Source organism: Aquarana catesbeiana, linkage group LG01 (assembly GCF_042186555.1).
Source record: "Aquarana catesbeiana isolate 2022-GZ linkage group LG01, ASM4218655v1, whole genome shotgun sequence".
In the NCBI taxonomy this organism is placed as follows: Eukaryota; Metazoa; Chordata; class Amphibia; order Anura; family Ranidae; genus Aquarana; species Aquarana catesbeiana.
In genome coordinates this window covers 251,681,277-251,705,249 of record NC_133324.1, presented here as the reverse complement: position 1 = coordinate 251,705,249, position 23,973 = coordinate 251,681,277, and the positions used below count along the sequence as shown (strand labels likewise).

Genomic DNA, 23,973 nt, shown 5'->3' with positions numbered 1-23,973 from the left:
AGTCCAGAAGGCAGGCTGAGGTAACAACAAAGAGGCATAGGTCCAGGGACAAGTCTGGAGGCAAGTCGAGTTATACACAGTGAGGCAGAATCAGTAGGTCAGGTCTCAACTAAACAGGGATGAGTTGAAGACCACTCAACAACTTTCTTCTGCAGTGCTTTGGTCTATATAGACCACTTGGCACCAATAACAAATTAGCAAGCAGCAAATTTTTGCTGCTTGCTAATGCACATCTGGCATGTACCCTATGCAGAGAGGTATGGGTAGCCTTATGAGTATGTGCATATGCCTGCACTGGTCTCCTTTTTCTGATGGGATTTTGACCTTCCTTACATGAGGCTAACCTCAAATGTAACCTTCAGGCACAAGGCTCTACTTGTGGTGCTTTCCAGACCTCTGTGTACCGTGTGAGCTCTCCCCAGGTCCAGAGTCATGGCACAGTTTCTGGTGTGACCCAGTCTCTGAGGACTCATGCAGTGTATAGGGTTGGCCAGGCTGGAGCACTGGAAGCTACCTCACAGTTGATTTGATTGACCACCATTTTAAAATTTCTCCATGTCTCCATAGCATAAGGGAAGGAGTTTGTTCTGTACTTCACATGGTGAACTGGTGAGGGCTAATAACATTGCTTGAGATTTCACTGCAGCTTGGGCTGCTTGTCTAGGAGGTTGTGAGCTCACGGATGCCAGGCAGAATCAACAATTAGTTTTGCACTTATTAATGGTGTATTTAACATCAAAAGACAGCAAGTAGTTCATTAAGTTCGCTATAAGGATTACCAGACACATTAGTTGATTTCATGGTTTTTCTTGTCTATTGTTAGGCTGTTAAAATATATTTAGTAGAGTAGAGTTTAAAAGTGTTATTTCCCATGTATAGTAACAATGCACCCCTAATAGCCCATTCACACTATTATTTTGTTGTACACATGGCAAAGCATATTACATGTGTTGGTGCTATTCATTCTGGAGGTGGCACCCCAGCACACCTTGTCAGCAGACCAGCATGTCCACATCCAAATGGTTCAAACAAAGCAAAATTTAGGTTTTGGAGTGGCCTAGTCGAAGCCCGGACTTAAATCCAATTGAGATGCTGTATTATCACCTTACACAGGCCGTTTATGCTGGAAAACCCTCCAATGTGGCTGAATTAAAACAATTCTGCAAAGAAGAGTGGGCCAAAATTGCTCCACAGCTATGTGAAAGACTTGCCAGTTATAACAAACACTTGATTGCAGTTGTTGCCACCAAGGGTGGCACAATCAGTTATTAGGTTTAAGGAGCAATTGCTTTTCCACATTAAGCCATGCAGGTTTGGACAGCATTTTTGCCTTAATTAATGAAACCATCATTTAAAAACTGCATTTTGTATTTACTCTGGTTATCTTTGTGTAATAATAAAGTTTGTCTGATGATCTGAGTCATTTAAGTGTGCCAAATATGCAAAAAAAAAAAAATCAGAAAGGGGCAAATACTTTTTTCACACAACTGTATATTACCCAACATTACTCTTTAGAAAACCTTAAAAACATTTTGTACTGTTTTCATGCAATATAATGTACCACATAACAAATATGCAAACTTTCAGTTAAAAAAGGCTATGATTAAAACTGTTTTATATAAATATTTTATGTTTTCTTTCAGCAGTAGCTTTGCATATGCAAGTTTAATGTGATTGTAAAGTTTTTGTTTTTTTTTAAATAACAAACATGTTATACTTACCTGCTCTGTACAAGTGTTTTGCACAGAGCAGCCCTGATCCTCTTCTTCTGGGGTGCCCTGGCTGCGCTCCTGGCTCCTTCTCTTCATTTGGTGCCCCCCCAGAGAGCCGCTTTCCCTGGGGGCACCTGAGCGGGTGTGCTTACGAGTCCCACTGCTGTGTCCATTGACACAAACAGTGGGACTCGGCCCTGCCCCCGCTCTCGTGTCACTGGATTTGATTGAAAGCAGCAGGAACCAATGGCTCCTGCTTCTATCAATCTATCCAATGAAGATGGAAACAGAGGCTGGAGCTGCTGGGCACCTGCTCTTCCCTGGAACCAACGGATTCAGGTAAGAAAAAGGGGGGGGGGGGCTCTGGGGGCAGCTGCAGCACAGAAGGTTTTTCACCTTAATGCATAGAATGCATTAAAGTTAAAAAACTTGAGACTTTACAACCCCTTTAAGGTCTGTTAACCTGCACTTTCTGCTGTATTTTTTTATATTAAAAAAACACATATCGGGAGGAGCTACTAAACTCAGAAGTGGGAGGCAACATCCAAATACCCATGTGTTCAGAAAAAATAGGTTGGGATGAGCAAAATTTGTAAGTTTGATTCCCCCAGAAATATGGTCAAAAACCAGGAGATTTTGGCAAAATGCCTTGCAGTCAAAAGGGAAGGCTAAAATAAGTTGTTTTTGTGTTGGTTGTTAAGGGTGCAGTGGGTTAAAATGGCTCCTAAGGGTTAGAGAAACTCCTTTTAACTGCCCTGGAGTTGTTATTGTGCTGGAAAAGCTCTCTCATTAGCCTCATTCATTAACATAATTTTTTTCACAGAAAGGAAAACATTTCATGAAATAAAAAATGTAAAGTGCCAGAACAAAAACACTTAAATACACAACAAGAAAAGGAAATACGACAAATAAAAAAAAAAAACACTAAGTGAAATGAACATCCTATAAATAAAAATAGTATATTTGCTTTTTTTACAGGCAGATTTCTGCTGATTTGCTCAATGAGCAAAACTGAGAGTGTCTGTTTCAGAGAATTGTTGCAAGATCTGTAATTTTACAGTCAACTCAAATTAGTAATTTTAACGTCCAACTGAACTTCCAGTTTAAATCTGTGAATACATTCCAGGTGCGTCACAATAAAAAGTGTGCTTCGTCTTACAGTTTGTTTTCTTTAAAAATAAGCCACAGCCGAGATAGAAAAGCCTGTGCTCTGCCAACATGCTGCAGAGAAGGAACCTTGTAATCTGTGTGAAAGCAATGGTCTCTTTGCTAAGTCAGGGCCAGATTGAAGGGCTATAGATTGAACTCAGTAGGGGGCATGTTTGACCACTCCCACGAGATCCCTGCATCCCAATGAGTCCTTCCTTGCAGCTAATGGCATGGTATTGGCATTTCCACTCATGCTGTGGCTACTTTAAAAAGAAAAGAAGCTGTAAGACTTTGCACATCTTTTATTTTAATGCATCTGGAATGTTTTATGTGAACTTAAATGAAAGGTTCAGTTGTGCTTTAACACACTTAAAACATTTACAGTCAATTTGCTAACTGGTTCTATCAGGCTAGCACAATACATTTCTATTTTTCAATTTGAATTGGTATATATAAACATATTTTCTTTCTTTCCAAGGTAATAGAATACTTATTTGTACAGCCAGATATGTCAGTGTCAGAATACAAAACAGTCCTAAATTTGGTGAGTATACAAAGTTACTTATGTCTATCACATCCTCCATCTGCAGAAGTTTTTATGTCAACCTCTGTATTTCTAATCTGTCTATGTGGTTTTATAGGCTATTTCCCCTTATCGCCTTTCCGTATTGCGTCTTACAATGTATATGTCACAGAGGGTCCTTGAATGTAACTTGGAAAGCAAACCAAAGTGTTCTGCGTAGTTTATTGGAGATTTGTGGAGAGAACTTCAGCTGCAGTAATGTTTTATCTGTGATGTGCTGTATAATAGGCTTACAAGAGGTCAAGGATAATTTGAAAATGTCTTGATATATGGAGCACAAGCCATTACAGTGGGCAAAGAAATGCGGTGCTTTACATCTTTCTATTATTCATCTTTGAATAATTATGTCTTGTATGAAGTTGTATTCATAAGTTTTAATGCAATATGGGAGCTGGGTTTCGCTAAAAGAATGGGTCAGCCATCAACTGTCACAATGCAACAGCAAGCACATTTATTCTGTCCAAAGGTTTAATTAAACATAAATGTGTATACATGCCAAACGTATAATTAAATCATCATTTAAGAAACAAAAAGTCCATAAATTTAGTGGGATGTGCCAAGAAATAAGCATTCATTCCTTATGAATTTCTGAATCAAACATCATGAAGAAGTGAATTATGAATGTTAAATTCAACACTGTTATGTTGTAATGTATAATGATTTTTTAGTAAGTGTCTCTAGAGGGCATAACAGCCACCTACTACAGACCTCCCCAGGTCAGAAACTGCATAAAAGATAAAAGAAAAAAATATAATGTACAACCACCAGATGGTGCATTGCCATTCCTTCCGATCTGCATATATTTTTTTTGTATGATGTACATTGTGGACTATAACGGAGTAAGATTTGTATCATTAGAAGAAATACAATATGGCAATATATCCACTGCAATAATTTTCTGTCATTTTTTCTATTTGAAATTTGTTTGTGCTGTATTTAAAGGAATAGATTAGGAACTGTAAAAAAAATCCCTCTAGCTCTCCTCACTAGATCCGCAATATACTAACCCCCTTCCCCTCCAGGTCCTTACTTATCTCCTTCATTAGCTGCAGCTGTCTACTGCCCTGCATATGTATTAATGCCTCATTGACTTGACTGGGAAGTACCCATACTGCAAGACAATGTTCCATTTAAGTTTATGTGAGGGCCATGTGGTAGACAATGTGTGAGGCTGCAATCATCATAGGAGACAAGTAAAGACCTGCCAGGGTGATATTAGAGGGGTCTAATGAGGGGTGCTGGGGTGATTTTTGTATGTATTAACATGTTCTTTTGTTTCCATCACTCAGCAGCTCGGGGTCCAGGAGGCCACAGCAGATGAGACAGAGGTAGCTGCACAAATGTTCTGCAGCCAGGTGGGAGGCCTCCACTGTACCATCATAAAGGCAGCTAGGCAGAAGCCTATTAGCATGCAACTTCTCCGGAAAATGCATCTACTGTTGGGACCCACCCTCCACCTTTAATTGCTACCAGAATACTCAGGTTCCAGTGGGGTGACCCTTCTGTGACTTCCCTGAGATAGATGCTGTTTATGAGGATAAGTGTGAAGTAGACTGTTTTCTAAATTTGTTTACTAAAGTGGTGGTTTTCAACTCAACTTTCTGTTGTTATAGAGTTTTAGCCAGGCTGCATACCTCCCAACTGTCCCTCATTTGGAACCAAATCCCTCTGTCATTCGTTCAGCCTCTGTTGTCCCTCATTATGGACAGGTGTGTAGGCCTCTATAATAAATGCAATACTTAACTACCATAAGTGTTCCACTAAACTAAACCTTGCAGACACATATTACCTCTATTGAGCCACAGAGTCTTTAAAGAGTCCATGTTTGTGCAGCTTTCATAATCTTTTATATATTATTCTGAAATGTATGCATGCCATTCTGACTTTGTTTTGCATTATTGGTTCTAATATTGCACTTTTATAGTAAACTGCAAAGTACAATTTTAATTGGCTGATTACCAATTCTGTTACAAATATTATGCCAAGCTCAGAATATGGTGTTATGCGGTTCATGTTAAACAGTTTTATACCATTGGATGTGCTATAAAAAGTTTATTTGATATTTGTGGTAAATAGTTTAAAGCTCTAACGCAAGTATAGGTATACTTCCCTGTATCTGTGGGGATTTTACCCAAATACTCACATCCCAGTTGCTGTACTGAGGCAGAGGGCACAGAGTAGGCACACACTGAGATATGCTGTAGGACAGCTAGGAAATATTGTTTTTCAATTTTCATTGTGCACTTTGTCACCCAAGGCAGGTTATTAGGTAGATAACACTCTGGTGTCCTGCTCTGATGGTCTTTCTGATAGGTTTACTAATCAATACTATGTTATCTAAAAGATTAAGAGCTGGTTACCATGTAGCTGGTACATAAAATACTGACCAAGCAGTCATTTGTTTCCTTTTTCAAGGTCTTTTTTGGCTTTTAGTCTAACTCGAGCTTTATAATGCACCAGTTTCCTTCCTGACTGTCATTACCTGAAAATTTGTTTGTAACTGAGGTCATAAGTTAGAGAAAAATACTGTAAGGGAGGGAAAGATAAGGGGAGGATGCACAAAAATATAAGGGCATGTGCATCTATAGATAACCATTATAACAGCTGGAACTTTGTTCATTTAAATTGTAACTTTAATTTTGTAAAAACTGGTCTGATAAAAATAATTAAATAAAAGCCATTAATAAATATAAGGTTCTTAAAAATGACCATTCTCTTTCAGTTTGTAGCAGTCTATGATTTTCAATAACTGCAAATGAAAAAGTTGAATATCCTTTCATTGCTTTAGATTAGGGAAGGGTTGAACCATGTTCCACGTTTTAATTGTGGTCTGTGTCTCCTCTGGGGAAATTCATCCCTATATTTGTTTTGGTGACTGTTGTCACTGAGACAAAAGTAAAACGAAAACTTAAGGCGAGGTGAAATTTTCCAGGTGGGACAAATGTTCTGATTGTTGCAGAGTGAAATTGCTAGGTGGAAAAAAGAAATAACCACGCTAAATATTAGTGAGACATGTGAAGTAATCTTGAAAACTTCTGTTGAAAAATACATGTGTATGTGTAGAACATTGCAATAATCAAAGAAATATACATAAGTCTATACATATATCTATAAATCAAAAAATGGTGTCCATGTATAATAGATGGAAATCCTTATATAAATTGATTAATCAAAATCAGTCCAAGAGAGAAACCCTTGAGTAGACACAACCAACTCGGTGGTGAAGATGAGAGAGACACCACACTCAGTGATCCGCCACCACACAAATATTGCGCTTACCACAAGGCAAGCAGAAAACAGCCTATATTTCGTCCTGGTATGGGAAATCCAGCTGGTGTACTTAAACTGTGTACAGCATGTACAGCATGGCTAGGAGGATATAGCAAGGATCCCAGACTTCCGTCTCACAGGCATGTAAATAAAAAGAAACTGGCCATAGTGTAATACTGGCAAGATGATTTAATAAAAAAAGGTAGAAAACTCACATAGGTAAATTAAAATACAGCAAGAGAGAAACCCTTGAGTAGACACAACCAAACTCAGCGGTGAAGATGAGAGAGACACCACACTCAGTGATCCGCCACCACACAAATATTGCGCTTACCGCAAGGCAAGCAAAAACAGCCTGTATTACGTCCTGGTGTGAGAAATCCAGCTGGTGTACTTAGACTGCATACAGCATGGCTAGGAGGATATGGCGAAGACCCCAAACTCTCGTCTCACAGGCATGTAGATAAAAAGAAACTGGCCATAGTGTAATACTGGCAAAATGGTTTAATACAAAAGGTAGGAAACTTACATAAGTAGATTAAAATACAGCAAACAGCCGGCCGGCATAGCGAGCACCCGTCCACACTAAAATGGCGATGACGTCAGAGCGTCAACCTCCCAACGTACGTTTCACCACAAATGGCGTCGTCTGGGGAACGCTTACGTACGTTTCACCACAAATGGCGTCGTCTGGGGAACGGATATCTTTGGATATCTTTGAATATATTGATGCAATTGCTAGGTGCAGTGGAGTCAATTCAGATCAGAGGTTGTGGAGTAACTGGAACTGACTTCTTTATTGGAACATAACTGGCAAGAAGTACACAGACAGGAAAAAGAAAACAAGTACAACACTATACACAGGAAATACAACATATCATAGAAAACTGCACAGCACAGCATAGCACTGAGCATTAGCGACATCTAGTGTCCTGTTTGGGAACTGCAGTTAATAGGCTAAGCTGAAAGCTGTTGTATCTCCAACACCCTTTCTCAACAGCTAAGGCTTAGTCTGTTAAACCCATCTTCTTTGTAAGCCATGAATGTCTTTCAGCGGTCAGGGGCTTTGTAAGGATATCTGCTGTCATATCCTCGGTTGGGCAATAAAGTAACTCAAGAAGACCTTGCTCTTGAAGATCCCTAAGAAAGTGAAACTTCACATCCATGTGCTTGGTTCTTGAATTAACTCCTTCCATGTGCACAAGTACAAGGCATCCTTGATTGTCCTCATAGATTTCTGTTGGTCCCAACTGTGGTTGACCCAAGTCTGTTAATAACTGTCTCAGCCATATACCTTCTTGGCTTGCCTGCACTACAGCAACATATTCTGCTTCAGTAGATGACAGTGTAACAGAGAGTTGCTTTCTACTAGTCCAACTGATGGTACCACCTGACAGAAAGAATAAATAGCCACTGGTAGATATTCTGTCACTGGTGTCTCCGGCCCAGTCAGCATCCACATATCCTGTTAGGGTGCTTTCATGCTGGTAACGTTAACTTGTAGTGTGAAGTCCCTTTAAAATAGCGAATGATTCGCTTTACAGCATTCCAGTCCTTTTTACTTGGCATCAAAATCTTTCTACATAGGATGCCAACAGTTGCTGCAATGTCCGGCCTTGTAGCAGTAGTAAGGTACAGCAATTTCCCTATTGCTTTTCTGTATTGAGTATTAGTAGGTAATGGGCTATCTTGACAATTCATCTCCTTTAGGTAGTTGTGTTCCATGGGAGACTTTACCGGTTTGGCGTCTTCCATTCCAAATGTTTCAATTATTTCTTGTATTTTGTGCCTTTGGTTCAGAAGAAAGCTGCCATCTTCCTCTCTCTCGATCTGGATACCGAGGTAATTCTTTATGTTGCCAAGATCTTTGGTGTCAAAGTGCTGATTTAGTTTTTCCAGTATTACTGCTTCATCCCTTTCTTGCTCAAAACAAATCAGGATATCATCCACATAAATGAGCATATAGACCCATCGATTTGCCAATTTCTTTGTGTATAAGCAGGGGTCTGCTTTACTCCTTAGAAAGTTGGGATGTGTAAGCACTTCATTTATTTTTATATTCCAAGCCCTGGCTACTTGCTTTAGACCATATATACTCCTGCGAAGATGGCATACTAGGTCTGACCTTTGTTCGTCTTTGAATCCTGGCGGCTGTTCCATGAAAATTTCTTCTGTTAAAACGCGGTTTTCACATCAAAATGTTTCACTTGCATTTTCCTTATGAAGGCTATTGTCAGTAAAGTCCGTATTGTAGCATGCTTGACTACTGGTACAAACATCTCATCATAGTCCTCTCCGTATTTTTGAGAATAGTCCTTGGCTACTAGTCTTGCTTTGTACCGTTCAATTGTGCCATTTGCATTGTATTTCACTTTAAAAGTCCATTTACGGCCTATGGCTTTCCTTCCGGGTGGTAGTTCTGTAAGTGTCTATGTTTTGGTGTCATGCATGGATTTCATCTCTTCCTCAGCAGCCTTTATCCGTTTACTTGCTTCTTGTTCTGAAAGTTGAGATATGTCTTCCCAGCTCACAAATTCATTGATATTGGCAGTACTTGCTTTGTATGAGAGACGTATAGGTGGTTTACCTTTGTTTTCTCTTGTTGAACGTCTCATTTTTGTGTCTGAGTCTTCTTGTTTCTGCTCTTCAGTGCTGGCTGAGTCTGCACTTGCTTCAACTGTTTGTTCGGAAGTTACAGAGATGGGCTGGTCAATGTCAGTTTTCTCTTTTATTCTCGCTTCTACTTGTGTCATTACATTGTCTCTTAAATCTTAAAAAAAAGTTATGCTGTTGCTAATGGTAACCTTGTTGTTTGGGGGATTTAGGATTCTGTAACCCTTAACATTGTCACTGTATCCAATGAAGATACCTTCAAAAGCTCTGTTCTGGAGTTTGGTGCGTTTTTCTTCAGGTATGTAGATGAATGCTTTGCATCCAAAAACTCTTAGGCCCCTTTCACACATGCGGACCGTATGTCCGTATTTCATCCATCCGTTTTCGGATGAAATACGGACATACAGCCATCCCTATGGGATAGCGGGTGTCAGCGGATGTACATCCGCAAACACCCGATGTCATCCGGCTCCGCTCTCGTCCGATTCTGCGGACGGAAGAAAATCCTATTTTTCTATCCGTCTGCAGAGCGGATCGGAGGAACACGGACAGACAGTTCGTGTTCCTCCGATCCCCCATAGGGGAGAGCGGAGATCTGACGGGGTGGTCCCTGCACAGTGTGCGGGTCCCGCCCTGTCATCCGCCGGCTCAGCTGGGGAAAACGGAGCAATCCCCGCTGAGCAGCGGATGTTCACGGGGCGGATCAACACGGATCCGTCCCGTGTGAAAGGGGCCTTAGGTGTTTTACACTTGGCTTCTTGTTGTGCCATAGTTCATATGGGGTTTTCTTCACTGTTCTGGAAAGAAGTCTGTTCTGCAAATATGTAGCTGTCATGGCTGCCTCACCCCAGTATTTTTGTGGTAGTCCAGAGTCTGTCAGCATACATCTGGTCATTTCAGTCAGAGTTCTATTCTTTCTTTCAGCTACTCCATTTTGTTCTGGTGTATAAGGGACTGTCTTTTGATGTTCTATTCCATTCTGTTTTAAGTACTCTTGTACTTCCTGTGAATTCACCTCCATTATCGCTCCGATGTATGAGAGGCTTCCTCTGAAACTTGTTACTGGTCTTTGTTATATAGTGTTTTAATTTGTCGATAACTTCACTCTTGTGTTGCATTAGGTAGGTGACTGTGTATCTTGAATAGTCGTCTATGAAAGTCACTATGTACCTGTTGCCTCCAGGTGTGGGTGGGTTTAGGGGACCACACACGTCACTGTGAACTAAGTCAAGTGGCCTTGAAGCTCTCTTCTGACTGACTTTGGGAAGTGTTGCTCTTGTTGCTTTGGATTTAATGCAACATTCACACTTAACAGTAACTGGACAAGGGGATACTGTTAGATCCCTTGTCAGATTCCTCCTTTGTAGTTCCTGTATGCATTCTTGGTGTCTGTGAACTAGACGTCTGTGCCATATATGTATACAGTCATTGTGCTTGTGTGTGCATAGTCTCACCTTTTCCTTCACTGTGTCGAGGTGATATAGATGATCATCCAGCTTGGCACTTGCTATTGACTGTTTGCTGTTTAGAATAGAACACTTCTCACCTTGGAATTTTACAGTGAGTCCTGTGGCTGTTAGACGCTTCACAGATAAGAGTCCTCCTTCTAGATTAGGAACATAGAGCACATTTTTCACTGGTATGGCTAAATTGTGTCCCGCATCATCCGGGCATACAAGGGTTCCATGCCCATATCCTTCTGCATGTATTTTGCTTCCATCTGCAAGGTAAATAGTTTCTTTGTTGTTCAGATTAAGTTCTGTGAAGAAACTTCTATCACTCGTCATGTGACTGGTTGCCCCGGAATCGATGCACCAGCCTTGACATTTGTTGTTGCCTGTCGTTTTAAATGTGGCATTCCAGTTTCCTTCCCATGGACCATTGATTATGGTTTTGACCCTTTGTTTAGCATAAGAGGGAGACTGTCTCATTTGCTCTGCTTTCCATATAGTACAGTCTTTCTTTATGTGTCACTGTTTGTGGCATCTGAAACACACTCTGGTCTCTTTCCTGTGTAACTTTGCATCTGTAACTTTAAAAGCGGTTCTGGTGTCGGTTTCTGTGGAGTCATGCACTAATTTCTTTCTTCTCTGATACTCATCTATGAGCCTGGTTTTTACAAATGCTAGCGTCATATCTGTCACAGGTCGTGTCACCAGTGCATTGATTAGGGCAGTATATGTATCAGGCAAACTGCATAACAACATGGCTGCAGTGTGACTGTCTGTGATATTCTCCCCGATTGATCTGAGTTGCGCAATCACTTCCAGCATTGCATTTATATGCTCCTGCATGTCTTGTTCTCTGCCAAGTCTCATTTTGTAAAGTTTCCGCAGCAAAAACAGCTTGCTGTTTAAACTGGATCTTTCATGCCGTCTTTTCAGTATGTCCCACATGCCTTTCGCTGTGTCCTCATGACATATATGAATGAGCTGATCATCCTCCACTAGTAAACTTATGGTGGCCCGTGCCTGTCTGTTTTTCTTGTCCCAGTCCTGATTATTATCCTGTGGCCTCTCTGTGGTGGTAACCTCCCACAAGTCATCTCTGGATAATAGCATTTCCTTTTTGAACTTCCATAACTGATAATTGTTGTCAGGTCACCTGAGACCAGGTGACAGATGCACTCCTGGAAGTCAGGAGTGCACCGCTAAGGTAGTAGACCCTAGGACTGACTGCTGCGGATTGAACCCTGGGAAGTTCAGGAAGCAGGTCTACTGGAACACTGACACAGATCCCACTGGGAGCTAGAGCATAGTTTCCCTAGGGCGCGGCATCTAAGAACCAGCAGGTGTTCACCAGAGCCTCTAGTGTTGAGGATGGACTGCGCTGCAGTCTGGCTCCAGGTCACGGCTCCCAGGGTCTCACAGCTCACACTCGCAAGAAGTACACAGACAGGAAAAAGAAAACAAGTACAACACTATACACAGGAAATACAACATATCATAGAAAACTGCACAGCACAGCATACCACTGAGCATTATTATTATTATTATTATACAGGATTTATATAGCGCCAACAGTTTACGTAGCGCTTTACAACTTGAGGGTAGACAGTACAAATACAATACACTTTAATACAGTAGGAATCAGAGGGCCCTGCTCCTTAGAGCTTACAATCTAAGAGGGAAGGTCAAGAGATACAAGAGGTAATAACTGTGGGTGATGTGCTGATTGAGAAGATAAATGTACAGTTGTTATGAGGGGGGCCAGATAGGCTTCTCTGAAGAGATGAGTTTTCAGGGATCGTCTGAAAGTGGATAAAGTAGGAGAAAATCAGACAGATTGGGGTAGAGCATTACAGAGGATGGGGGAGGCTCTGGAGAAGTCCTGAAGGCGAGCATGGGATGAGGTGACAAGGGAGTTTGAGAGCAGGAGGTCTTGGGAGGAGCGAAGAGAATGATTAGGTTGGTATTTTGTGACTAGGTTAGAGATGTAGCTGGGGGCCAGGTTGTGGATGGCTTTGTAAGTTATAGTTAGTATCTTGAATTTAATTCGGTGACTGATTGGCAGCCAATGGAGGGATTGGCAGAGGGGTGTAGCAGACGCTGAGCGGTTTGTGAGGTGGATGAGCCTGGCAGCAGCGTTCATGATGGACTGAAGTGGGGATAGCATTAGCGACATCTAGTGTCCTGTTTGAGAACTGCAGTTAATAGGCTAAGCTGAAAGCTGTTGTATCTCCAACACTGATGACAACCAAGGTGACAACCAAGGTGGGAACCTTTTGGTAGGTTACCTTATACTCCTTATTGTGACTCCAAAACAAGAAGCAAAAACTATTTTAAAAACATTTCAGTCCAACAGATCCTTTCACAGTTAGGTAAACACGGGGGCATTGCTAGAATTGTGAAAGACCTTACATAGTAGGTGAGGTTAAAAAAGACACAAGTCCATCAAGTCCAACCTATGTGTGTGATTATATGTCAGTATTACATTATATGTCCCTGCATGTTGCGGTCGTTCAGGTGCTTATCTAATAGTTTCTTGAAACTATCAATGCCCCCCACCCCACTGAGACCACCACCTGTGGAAGGGAATTCCACATCCTTGCCACTCTTACAGTAAAGAACCCTCTACGTAGTTCAAGGTTAAACCTCTTTTCTTTTAAATTTAATGAGTGGCTTGTTAAACTCCCTTCTGCAAAAAAGTTTTGCTCCATTTCGAGTACATCTATTCTGAGGACTGGTGCCCAGAACTGGACAGCATACTCTAAGTGCGGCCGGACCAGAGTCTTGTAGAGCGGGAGAATTATCATTTTATCTCTGGAATTAATCCCCTTTTTAATGCATGCCAATATTCTGTTTGCTTTGATAGCAGCAGCTTGGCATTCCATGCCATTGCTGAGCCTATCATCTACTAGGACCCCCAGGTCCTTTTCCATCCTAGATTCCCCCAGAGGTTCTCCCCCTAGTGTATAGATTGCATTCATATTTTTGCCACCCAAATGCATTTTTTTATATTTTTCTACATTAAACCTCATTTGCCATGTAGTTGCCCACCCCATTAATTCATTCAGATATTTTTGCATGGTTTCCACATCCTGCGGAGAAGTTATTGCCCTGCTTAGCTTAGTATTGTCCGCAAATACAGAGACTGAACTGTTTACCCCATCCTCCAGGTCATTTATGAACAAATTAAACAGGATTGGTCCCAGCACAGAACCCTGGGGGACCCCACTACCCACCCCTGATCATTCGAGTACTCCCCATTTATCACTACCCTCTGAACTCGCCCTTGTAGCCAGTTTTTAATCCATGTACTCACCCTATGGTCCATGCCAATGGACCTTATTTTGTACAGTAAACATTTATGGGGAACTGTGTCAAATGTTTTTGCAAAATCCAGATATACTACATCTCCGGGCCTTCCTTTATCTAGATGGCAACTCACCTCCTCATAGAAGGTTAATAGATTGGTTTGGCAAGAACGATTCTACATGAATCCATGCTGATTACTGCTAATGATACCGTTCTCATTACTAAAATCTTGTATATAGTCCCTTATCATTCCCTCTAAGAGTTTACATACTATTGATGTTAGGCTAACTGGTCTGTATTTCCCAGGGATGTATTTTGGGCCCTTTTTAAATATTGGTGCTACATTGGCTTTTCTCCAATCAGCTGGTACCATTCCAGTCATTAGACTGTCAGTAAAAATTAGGAACAATGATCTGGCAATTACTTGACTGAGTTCCCTAAGTACCTTCGGGTGCAAGCCATCTGGTCCTGGTGATTTATTAATGTTAAGTTTCCAAAGTCTAATTTTAGTTCTGTCCTCTGTTAAACATGGAGGTGCTTCCTGTGATGTGTCATGAGGATAAACACTGCAGTTTTGGTTACTGAAGCCCCCTGATTCCCTCATGAAGACTGAGGAGAAGAATAAATTCAATACCTTGGCTATCTCCCCATCCTTTGTAACCAGATGTCCTTCCTCATTCTTTATAGGGCCAATATGGTCAGTCCTCCCTTTTTTAATGTTTACATTATTAAATAATTTTTTGTGATTTTTTTTTGCTCTCCTTCGCTATGTGTCTTTCATGTTCTCAGGAGGAGAATTCCTCCACGCGCATTATCCGACCTTCTACTTTACCTTAGCCAATGCAGCTAACAAGACCAAGGGGGTCGCGATCTCAGAATATAAAGACCCAGAATGCCGATATATTTTGGTTAAGGGCATGATTGAAGGCAGGCTGTATTCTCTAGTATCCTATTAAACACCAAATAAGGGCCTATCTAAATTTTTTCAAAACCTATTCAAGACCTTGAACCCACTCCTGGAGAGTTCGTTAATTTGTGGAGGGGATACGAACCTTGCCTTTGATCAGAGGTTAGATTAATCAAAACCCCCAGCAACCCAATTAACACGTACTACCAAGACAAGCCTAAGTGTAGCAAGACTTTTTAACTCACAAGGCCTGGTTGACATATGGAGGGAACTGAACCCCTCAAAAAGGGATTACACCCACTATTCTTACCCACACCAACTCTATACTAGAATAGACCATATTATGGTCTCACCCGTGATAATCCCATCAGCACAAAAAGCTTACATCATTGACACAGCATGGTATGACCACTCATTGGTCTTACTCACCCTTCAGAACACAGTCACCAGACTCCTTCTGGTTTCTTAGGCCATAGAGATGTTTAGAGCCATTCTGGTCTCTGATCAGCTCTATGGTCAGCTGGCCGAATCACCAGCTGCATTCTCAGGTTCCCTGTTGGGACAGGAGAGCCAGAGAAAAACATGGAAGATGGTGGAAGACGGTGGTGGGGGGGCATTTCCTCCCACTGCTTGTAAAAGCAGTCTAGAGGCTAATTGGCTGAAAAGAATGATATCAAGATGATACCTAAACCTGCAGGCATCATTCTGGTATAACCACTCAAAGTCCAGCAATAGGGATGAGCCAAACACTCCCCTGTTCGGTTCGCACCAGAACATGCGAACAGGAAAAAAATTTGTTCGAACACGCGAACGCCGTTAAAATCTATGGGACACGAACATGAATAATCAAAAGTGCTAATTTTAAAGGCTTATATGCAAGTTATTGTCATAAAAAGTGTTTGGGGACCTGGGTCCTACCCCAGGGGACATGGATCAATGCAAAAAAAAAGTTTTAAAAACGGCCGTTTTTTCGGTAGCAGTGATTTTAATAATGCTTAAAGTGAAACAATAAAAGTGTAATATCCCTTTAAATTTTGTACCTGGGGGGTGTCTATAGTATGCCTGTAAAGGGGCATATGTTTCCCGTGTTTAGAACAGTCTGACAGCAAAATGACATTTCAAAGGAAATACCACAAAGCGATTTTCACTGCGAAAAAAGAACATTTCTCGAACACCATCTCAACTGCCTTAAACCGGGCGCGGGAACTTTTCAAAATAGTTGCCCAATCAATGAACCCAACCTGCTTAGAGCCCCCAGCAAACGATACTCAAGAATTCTGCAATGAGCTATCTAATTTTTTCATCGACAAAATCAACAGCATTCGGAAATCAATTCAACAGAAAAAAGCAACCAACCTTACCCAACCAAAGCAAAAAGAGGACATTGACACGAACAGCACACAACCGCTAGACTTCTTCTTGACCCCAATCACCACTGACACGACCAAAAACATTATGAGAAACCTTCGAGACAGCACATCACCAAACAACATCATTCCCACGAAACTCCTGAAAGAATGCTCCGACATCCTGGCTCCCACTATAACACACCTCATAAATCAGTCATTCAAAGAAGGCATTGTGCCAACCACCCTCAAGCAAGGCATCGTCAAACCCCTGCTAAAGAAACCCAATCTCGACCCTAAAGACCCTAACCACCGCAGACCGATAACAAGCCTCAACACCGTCTCCAAGATTATGGAGAAAGCGGTAGTACAACAGCTACAACGCCACCTTAACACGCATCAACTTCTGGACACTCTACAATCAGGTTTCCGCCCAGGCCATGGTACGGAAACTGCACTTCTAAAAATATGGGACGATGCACTCGAAGCAGCAGATGACGGAGAATCATGTCTCCTGGTACTATTAGACCTCAGTGCAGCATTTGACACAGTGGACCCCAATACTCTATTTGTCCAGCGCTCAGAAGTAGCAGGAGCCACAGATTCTAGTCTAAAATGGTTCGCATCCTTCTTAGAGAATCGTTCGTAGACAGTGAAACTAGGAGCATTCACCTCGGAAACCCGAGCAATCTCCTGTGGAGTCCCCCAGGGCTCCCCCTTGTCGCCAGTGCTATTCAACATATACATCCGCCCTCTCCTCAAAATCATCAAAAAATCAGACCTCTGCTTCCACTCATACGCAGGCGATACCCAAATCTACTTTCGGATTACCGGACAAAAAGACCACCATCAGCAACTAGAGAAATGCCTCACTTTAATAGATGACTGGATGACCACTAGTTCCCTCAAACTCAACGGGTCAAAAACAGAACTTCTCTACCTACACGCTAACCAAAATCCCAAAACCAAGACTCCTTGGATACCGCCCACAATCTTTGGACAGACCATCTTTCCAAGCACCAAAGCCAAAAGTCTTGGAGTTATCTTTGACTCAGAAATGACAATGGATGCACAAATAGGATCAGTAGTTAGTGGATCTCACCATCTCCTCCGCATGTTACGCAGACTCATCCCCTTCATCCCAGAAGATGACAAAGCAGTAGTAGTTGGAACAATCATCAATTCCCGTCTCGACTACGCAAACTCACTCTACATAGGATTACCCCAATATCAGCTTACGCGCCTACAGGCCATTCAAAAAGCGGCAGCAAGACTAATAACAGGAAAAAAACCCTGGGAGTCCATCTCCCCACCCCTGAGGAGCCTACATTGGCTAACAGTAAAGAATCGGATCACATTCAAGACCCTCTGCCTCACCCACAAATGCATACAAGGTAACGCCCCTCAATACCTCCGAGAGAAAATAAAACATTACACACCGAATCGCAATCTGCGATCATCTAGCCAAAACCTCCTCCTCGTTCCCAAATACCGCTACAAAGCAAGGGGAGAACGAAGATTCGCAGTCCAGGGACCTTGGCTATGGAACTCTCTTCCGACTCACATCTGCATGGAAGAAAAACATCTGGCCTTCAGGAAAAAACTCAAGACTTATCTTCTTCTAATGAAGCTGACAGCACAACGCATCAGCACCTTGAGGCGATTCAGTTCGCATTTGCAGCGCTTTACAAATCATTAATTCATTCATTCAAAGGAAAAAAAGTCATTTAAAACTACTCACGGCTATTAATGCATTGCCGGTCCGACAATACACATAGAAGTTCATTGATAAAAACGGCATGGAAATTCCCCACAGGGGAACCCCGAACCAAAATTACAAAAGAAAAAATGATGTGGGTGTCCCCCTAAATTCCATACCAGGCCCTTCAGGTCTGGTATGGATTTTAAGGGGAACCCAGGGCCAAAATTAAAAAAAAAAAAACAGTGTGGGGGTCCCCCCAAAAATCCATATCAGACCCTTATCCGAGCATGCAACCTGGCAAGCCGCAGGAAAAGAGGGGGGGATGAGAGAGCGCCCCCCCTCCAGAACCGTACCAGGCCACATGCCCTCAACATTGAGAGGGTGCTTTGGGGTAACCCCCCAAAACACCTTGTTCCCATGTTGATGAGGACAAGGGCCTCATCCCCACAACCCTTGCCCGGTGGTTGTGGGGGTCTGCGGGCGGGGGGCTTATCGGAATCTGGAAGCCCTCTTTAACAAGGGGACCCCCAGATCCCGGCCCTCCCCCCTGTGTGAAATGGTAAGGGCCTACCAGTTCACTAAAAAACTGTCAAAAATGTTAAAAATGACAAGAGGCACTTTTTGACAATTCCTTTATTTAAATGCTTCTTCTTTCTTCTTTCTTCTTTCTTCTATCTTCTATCGTCCTTCAGTTTCTTGCTCCATCCTCTTCTGGTTCTTCTGGGTCTTCTGGTTCTTCCTCTGGTGTTCTCGTCCAGCATCTCCTCTGCGGCGTCTTCTTCCCTTCTTCTCCTCGGGCCGCTCCGCATCCATGGCATTGAGGGAGGCTCCCGCTCTTCTCTTCATCTTTTTCTCTTCTTCATCTTCTTCTCTTCTTCATCTTCTTCTCTTCTTCATCTTCTTCTCCAGGCCGCTCCACATCCATGGTGGCATGGAGGGAGGCTCCCGCTGTGTGACGCTTCTCCTCTTCTGACGGTTCTTAAATAACGGGGAGCGGGGCCACCCGGTGACCCCGCCCCCTCGGACGCACGGTGACTTGACGGGACTTCCCTGTGGCATCACAAGGAATGCCACAGGGAAGCCCGTCATGTCCCCGTGCATCAGAGGGGGGGCGGGGTCACCGGGTGGCCCCGCCCCCCATTATTTAAGAACCGTCAGAAGAGGAGAAGCGTCACACAGTGGGAGCCTCCCTCCATGCCAGCATGGATGCGGAGCGGCCCGAAAAGAAGATGAAGACAAGAAGATGAAGAGAAGAAGATGAAGAGAAGAAGATGAAGAGTGGGAGCCTCCCTCCATGCCATGGATGCGGAGCGGCCCGAGGAGAAGAAGGGAAGAAGACGCCACGGAGGAGATGCTGGACGAGAACACCGGAGGAAGAACCAGAAGAAGAAGATGAAGGAAGATAGAAGAAAGAAGAAGCATTTAAATAAAGGAATTGTCAAAAACTGTCTCTTGTCATTTTTAACAGTTTTTTGGTGAAATCCCTTACCATTTCACACAGGGGGGAGGGCCGGGATCGGGGGGTCCCCTTGTTAAAGGGGGCTTCCAGATTCCGATAAGCCCCCCGCCCGCAGACCCCCACAACCACCGGCCAGGGTTGTGGGGATGAGGCCCTTGTCCTCATCAACATGGGGACAAGGTGTTTTGGGGGGCTACCCCAAAGCACCCTCCCAATGTTGAGGGCATGTGGCCTGGTACGGTTCAGGAGGGGGGGCGCTCTCTCGTCCCCCCCCTCTTTTCCTGCGGCCTGCCAGGTTTCGTGTTCGGATAAGGGTCTGGTATGGATCTTTGGGGGGACCCCACGCCGTTTTTTTTAAATTTTGGCATGGGGTTCCCCTTAATATCCATACCAGACTTGAAGGGCCTGGTATGGAATTTAGGGGGACCCCCCACATCATTTTTTTTTTTTAATTTTGGTTCGGGGTTCCCCTGTGGGGAATTTCCATGCCGTTTTTATCAATGAACTTCTATGTGTATTGTCAGACCGGCAATGCATTAATAGCCGCGAGTAGTTTTAAATGACTTTTTTTCCTTTGAAATGTCATTTTGCTGTCAGACTGTTCTAAACACGGGAAACATGCGCCCCTTTACAGGCATACTATAGACACCCCCCAGCTACGAAATTTAAAGGGATATTACACTTTTATTGTTTCACTTTAAGCATTATTAAAATCACTGCTCCCAAAAAAACGTCAGTTTTTAAAACTTTTTTTTTTGCATTGATACATGTCCCCTGGGGCAGGACCCAGGTCCCCAAACACTTTTTATGACAATACCATGCATATAAGCCTTTAAAATTAGCACTTTTGATTTCTCCCATAGACTTTTAAAGGGTGTTCTGCGGCATTCGAATTTGCCGCGAACACCCCAAATTGTTCGCTGTTCGGCGAACTTGCGAACAGCCGATGTTCGAGTCATACATGAGTTTGACTCAAACTCGAAGCTCATCCCTATCCAGCAACATACCAGTACGTTGCTGGTCCTTGTTGAGCACATATTGTAAACTTTTTTTCATGCAGCCTGTGGGCTAAACGAAAAAAAGAGATTGATCGGTGGGTATGCCTTCCATTAGAATACCTCCCTTCATCCACCCACTTCTAATGATGGGCATACATGCACCGTTTATATATGCCAAAGCATGGGGGCATCCACCCCAAAAGGTAGGAACAAATCGCTCCTCCGCCCCTGCTGCCCCCATGCTTCGGCATATATGCTCTTTTTTTAACTGTGATGGTGAAATTACCTCCTACAGCGCTGGAGTCACGGCTTTATGTATCGTGGGAGCAAACGCTGTTGCTCTCAAGATAAATAAATCCGCGCTGCAACTGAATGGCGTACCTGCTAAGAAAATTATGGTTAACAATAAAACAAAGTAACATTACAGTATAACAGTAATGCCCCGTACACACGGTCGGATTTTCCGATGGACATTGTCCGATCGGAGCGTGTTGTCGGAAATTCCGACCGTGTGTGGACTCCATCGGACATTTTCCATCAGATTTTCCGACATACAAAGTTGGAGAGCAGGAGATAAAATTTTCCAACAACAAAATCCGATCGCGTCAATTCCGACCGTGTGTGGCCTGTTCCGATGCACAAAGTGCCACGCATGCTCAGAAGAAATTCCGACACGGGACAGCTCGTTCTGGTAAACTTAGCATTCGCAATGGATACAGCATTTTCGTCACGCTGCAATGTTAAAAATGGTTTAATACAGCGCACTCTCTTCTTCTTTATAATGTGACAAGAATTAAGTCGTTTTGCTGCTCATATTCACACACACTTCTCACAAACTTTTATTTGTGTTTTTTTAGTGGGATTCCCTGAATATATTGTTATTAGTTGTCACATCTGACAGTTTTAAATTTTTTTATTTTTTTTTATTTTGGATTTTAAGCCTTTTTTTTTCTTTAATGTTTGGATTTTTTCCAAGGCTGATCTTTGTTCAATGTTATTTTTATTTTTACTCCAGAATATTTTTGGGTGTGTTTTGTGTGTCAAGTTACCCCAACACCATTGATATCTTTTATTATTTAATCTCCAGGAGATTGTTTGGTGTTGGTGTCCCTTGTTCATTTCACATTGTATATTTGAAATATACCTGAATCCTCACAAACCAACGGTCATTTTTGAAGTAAAACACATAGGAGAGTATTATTCAAAACAAAAATCCTTTATTAAGGGATCAGAACCAAACAAAGAGGAAGGCAACACTGGATCAACAAGAGAAATTAGCGAAGCCTGGGACCCCCACGGCAGACATCAATTCTTCAACATCAAAATTGGTGGCCTGAGGAGTCCATATGTAAGGGAGGGCAGTCTGGTCCAGAATTCGCAGAGATCTGGAAAGCAGCAGATGACATCTGTGTCCCCAGGCTGTGGTACCACAAGAGGCTGCATCTTTTGGCCGACCAGACTGAACCCAGGGCAATCACTGTCTGGTCTTCCTTCCACGCTTCCTTCCGGGCTGTGGCTGTGCAGTTGGAGATGTGGCAGGAGGAGGAGTAGGACCTGGAGGAGGAGGAGGACCTGCAGGAGGAGGAGGACTGGGAGGACCTGGAGGAGGACTGGGAGGACCTGGAGGAGAAGGAGGAGGAGGAGGACCTGCAGGAGGAGGAGGAGGACCATCCCAAAGATGTGTGTGAGGTGTAATTTGGCCCCTCATACCTTTCTCCAGAGCCTCCGATATGAGGGCCTCACACAAGACTTTTTGGCCCTCCTCTATCCTCTGCATTTTATATGCTATGAAGGCAGCAATGTTCTCCTGCATGGTGTGTGGTGCTCCCAGGACCCCTGTAGCCCTCCAAAAGAATGCTATAGCCGCCTCCTCTAGGGTACTCGTCCTACTGCCACTTTCTCTTTTCAGGGGGGGTGGAGGGACCTTGATATCAGCCAGCCGACTCGGCCCGGCCACCTCCTGGCTGAGACTTCCCTGTGTATGAAAAAGGGACATAGTTTTGGTTTTTGCATCATCAATCACAATCCTAAATTAGTACTCCCAACTAACATCTAGTTAACATCATTGATTGGACAAGCAGAAATATTTAGAGGAATGCTATACCTGGCTCAATCTGGGCTCCTCCACATGTGGCCTGGAAGGCCCAGGTTGGGCATCAGAAGCCTCAGCTGGGGGGGGGGGGGGGGGGAGCGTGGAAGGAAGACTGGAGAGGGATGGCCTGGGTTCAGTCTGGCCTGCCAGAAAGTGCAGCCTGTCGCAGTACAACATCCTGGGAACATAGATGTCATCTGCTGCTCCTGATCTCTGCGAATCCAGGACTTTCTTGCGCTCCCTCAGATATGTGCTCCTCAGGCTACCAATTAATATCTTTAAATAAGTGATGTCTGCCGTGGGGATCACCTGCTTCACAATTTCACACAATTGCTCCAGTGCTGCCTTCCTCTTTGCTTGGTTCTTGAAATGGGAGTGGGTAATCTCCCACAGACAGGGCAGCTCACTTAGCATATCTATGAATACTGACATGAAGTCATTATCTTTCATTAAGATATCCATGTTCACTGCAAGACACAACACAAGACAAAGCCTAATGTCAGACAAAACTCTCCTAATCTTGTTACAATATAGGCCTCAATCTAGAAGCAGTATAAACACGCGTGTTACGCTTTATACACACTGCGCATGCGTGTAACGCCGCCCGCCCCTGACGTTCTTTTCTAGTGTATTCCCCGCCCCTTTTCGTTCGGCGCAGTGGGTGAAGAGCACATGGCGGAGTTACAGCAGGTGCGTGCTAATTCTAACAACGAGGAGGAGGAGGAGGAAAGCCCGGATCCAGGCACGTCCCGATCCAGAAGGAGACGTTTTAAGGCCACAAATATGTCATTTGGGGAGATGTTGGAGATGGTCGACATCATGAAGAAGTCTGACTATGACGGAAAATATGGGCCTTACCCTAACCCGAACATCCGAAAGGCCAAGATCGTGGTGAAAGTGGTCAGGAGTCTTGAGCGGAATTTCGGGGTACCAAGATCAAAAGATCAGCTCAGGAAGCGGTGGTCGGACCTGAAGTTGAGAGAGCCAGAGCAGTACCGAAAGATCCGGAGAGTGCTGCAAAAAAGTAAGTAGTTGTGCTGTGTTCCTATTCTTTCTGTCTTTATTCCGTTCGTTCTGCTCCATATGCTTTTATTAATTGTAACGTTTAAAAAGGTCAACTTTAATGTTCATGGGCCCATTATTCGTTCGTATCAAACATTTTTCTTTCGGCCTCTAGAACACCATTGTTTAGGCCATATGCATTTTCACACATTTTTTTGGGCCTACTTGGATGCCAAATATTTGTTTGTGTAGATGGATTTGTTACTAGAATGAAATGCAAACTAGATTGTGTGTAAGGAGAGGACACTGAGCAGCTGTTTTCACATCTGGACACTGGAGCACTAGTGTGGGACACAAGAACACCCTTTTTATTAGGGGGGGGG

The 23,973-nt window shown here is 43.2% G+C and overlaps 1 long non-coding RNA gene and 1 pseudogene across 1 annotated transcript in view; one reads left to right on the top strand and one right to left on the bottom strand.

Moving 5' to 3' along the window:
* The window catches only part of LOC141140593 (uncharacterized), a 100,067-nt gene that overhangs the window by 30,624 nt on the left and 45,470 nt on the right, over positions 1 to 23,973 (top strand). The window contains exon 2 of the long non-coding RNA XR_012243958.1: positions 3,340 to 3,405. This is a non-coding gene — a long non-coding RNA (uncharacterized lncRNA). The remainder of the gene's footprint in view (positions 1 to 3,339; positions 3,406 to 23,973) is intronic.
* Positions 7,826 to 8,439, bottom strand: LOC141124082 (uncharacterized; annotated as a pseudogene).